We start from the raw sequence: 3,520 nt of genomic DNA on the forward strand, positions 1-3,520 counted from the left end.
GTAATTTGTATTTTGCAATTATAGTAAAGATAAAAAAAAAAAATCAGAGTATATGATGCCATACTACATTTATAGTATATATTATATATATATATATATATATATAGTATATATATATATATATAAAATATATATATATAATATATATAGTATATATATATTATCTATTATATATATATATAAATATATATATATATTATATAATATATATATTATATATTATATATATTTATTATTATATATATATATATATATATATTTATATATATATATATATATAATATATATATTATATATATATATATATATTTATATAATATTATATATTATTATATAGGTTAATATAGATAAGATAATGACTGGATGCTTTTATCAGTATGTAGAATTTTTGTATTTATTAAATTCAAATCTCTTTTCCTTCATCTAGGAAAATTAAAGATATTCACGTATGAAACGTAAGTGATAAAACTACAGACCTTATAGTAGGATCAAGATTCAGCATTGACCAGAAATGTGCAAAACTAATGGTTTCTCTCCCTTTTCATCATTTAAGAAATGATATTTATCTTTTATTTTATTTTCTATATTATAGTATATTTTATAAATTTATGTAAATCAGTATCACTATTAAATACTTTAGTAAGATAATTTTCATTATTTTCTGTTCTGTTAGGCAATTACTTCTACAAAAGTGATAACCCGAAAAAGTCATTCACATATGAAAGAGATGGCAATTATTTCCCTTTGTTTTTTATTTTCTTTCCTTTTTGTCTGATTATTTGTTTTATAGAATAAAATCTTCTTTATGAGCAAACTCCGCTATCCCTTGCATTTCATAAAAACAAGGAAAGATAAAAACAAAAAAAACAAAAAAAATATGTATAGTTGCCGTTGGTGTTATTAATACCAAATACTGAATTTTTTAATTTATGTCCTTGAAATTAGTTGCATTTATTCTCAGTACTTTAGAATATTTATATATACAGAGTACTTTCCATATTGTGTCATAAACTGTTATTAAATTAACTTTCTTCCAATAACTGATTCCAATTAGTGTTCAAATACTAAACAATGAGGACTAATGTCCAATAATTTCTATTTAGAATTACAATTTTGATCTTGTTCAATATTGTTCTATATTTTTCCATTGGCTCTATATGCTCAGTTCCAGAGTTGCTCTGTTTTATAAAGTAGGTCATTCATGGAGTAAGACCAAAAAACAGAAATAATGGAATATTTCTCACATTAACCTAGTAATAGGACTACATGTAGGCATTCATTGTTGTTTTTTATTTCAATATTACTGTTAGGAACATAATAAACTATAACAATAACAATAATAACAACAAAATAGTAATAGAAGCAAAACATTTTCTTCCAGCTAATGATGACTATTTCTGAGGTCTCCAGTGGTACAGTATCAGTGAGTTTAGATTTATTTACAATTTAACTGCATATCCATCGTTAATAGATTCTGCATAGAGTAGTGGATCTTACCCTGGGGGGCACAAGCAGAAATTATGTAAATTATATTTGTTTTTCTCTTAATGAAAGCATGGTCAATGAGAAGTTTCATGAAGATGTGATTAATACACACTCGATAAAAAGACTTAAGAACATAACTACAGGATCATCTAGCAGGTTTGCTTACAGGGATAAGGATAACAAGACTGATTTTTTTTTATTTGTTTATTTATTGAAACTCTTCCATATCAACATCTAAGCGATAGGGTGCAGCTTAGGGGTGAAGCCTCCAAGTATACATTAAAATAAAGTATTGTGGCGAAAAGGGTAAATACGAGTTAAAGATTAGGATAAGTGGACAGAAGAAGGGGAAGAAGAAAGGAAAGAAAAGGAAAAAGGGAGAAGAAAAGACATGCAAATTTTGGGTAAGGACTTGGGGGGAATATTTTACTTAGAAAGACATTTGGGTAGTTTTTGGCATTTTCTATTTATTTTATAGTATAGTCAATATATATTTCTTTTCACTTTTATATGATAAATATCTAGAAATTAAAAATATCTAACATATCCTGACACTTAACAATTAAATATAATGTGGCAATTCCATCTCCATTAATCAAATATAATGACAATAGCAAATGAATGGCAGGATCTTTATATGGTTATTATTTAACTAGTTGGACACTGTAAAAAAAATACACACCCAGAATAGGAAAATATGAAAAATTTTAAGATGAAATCTTTTTCTCGGTAATTTTCTCATTTATTTCCTCAAAAAATGATATTCTTGGGATGACCCCCCCAAAATCAAAGGTTATTTTTAAATTGGGAAAGTAAAAAACCATACATCTCAAATAACCCAAAATTTTGGCCCGGGGCTTTTTGAAGGAAGACAATTTTCAGCAAAAACCTTTCTTAAACTATTCCCCTTTTGCCAAAAAATTTTCATAGTTTTTTTTTTTTTTTTTTTTTTTTTTTTTTTTGGGCTTTTCTTTTAATTTCGGGATATATGATACTTTAAAATACCTGTTTTAAACATTTCTAGGGCCCTATAAAATTTGTTTACGACCACTTCACTAATAAACAATGATATTTATTTTCTCTAAATTTTTTTTGGAGAAATTGCAAAAGAGAAAAAACATTTTGCAATAAAAATGGGAACCCTTTTAAAAATTTTCCCCCCAGAAAAGTTTTTTAATCTTCCAAAAAAAAACCAAAGCAGGTAAAGTTACAAACCCCCAATAAATAGGACAATTTTTAATATGGACACACACTGTAGGCCAAAAGCATCAACCTATTTAAAAATGAAACCTATCTTTTTAGATAATGGAAAAAATAAAAAAGGAAAAAAATTTGGGTTTAAAATTTTCTTTTACTAAAATTCATAAAAAAATAGCAGACAATTAACTCATGATATTCAGCTTTTCTTTTCAGGCTTCACCAGGGTAATGGGAAAGCTTTAAAAAAAATAAATGTCTAGACTAAAGTCATATAGCACTATGGTAAAATATTGTGGTGAAAGGATCTATAAGGAAAGGGGTTGTTTTGTAAAAAGTCATAGATATTAAAGTTCATGGTATTAAAGAAAATGGTATGAAAAGGGGGTAAATGGGTAGGATAGAGATTGATAGAAGGGGGAAGGATTAAGGACAAAGGTGATTTGATCAAAAGGTGGGTATTTTTGCTCGAGGAAGGAGAAAGGGTTGTCAATTGAAAAATTTGGGGGGGTCCATAGGATGTCCGATAAGTGTGGTGTGTGTGGGGGGGGGGGGGGGGGGGGGCAGGGAAAGAGGAAAATAAGGAAAAAGGGAGCAGGATAGTAGGATATGTGGACGAAAGGGGGAAAATTGCTGGGAGCTACGGGGGATTGGGGCTGCATGAGGTTTTGAATTTGGACGGGGTGGTATTCAAATAGCAAGGGGAGTTTCCCGCCTGTTTGAAATTTTAAAAAAATTATGGGGTTTTTTTCCCGGGGACCCCAAAAAAAGGAAAGAGGAAGTTTAATGGTTTGTTTGGCTTTTTAAAAAATTTGGGGGTTTGGGGGTCAAAAACTTTT

Source organism: Penaeus monodon, chromosome 14 (assembly GCF_015228065.2).
Source record: "Penaeus monodon isolate SGIC_2016 chromosome 14, NSTDA_Pmon_1, whole genome shotgun sequence".
NCBI lineage: Eukaryota > Metazoa > Arthropoda > Malacostraca > Decapoda > Penaeidae > Penaeus > Penaeus monodon.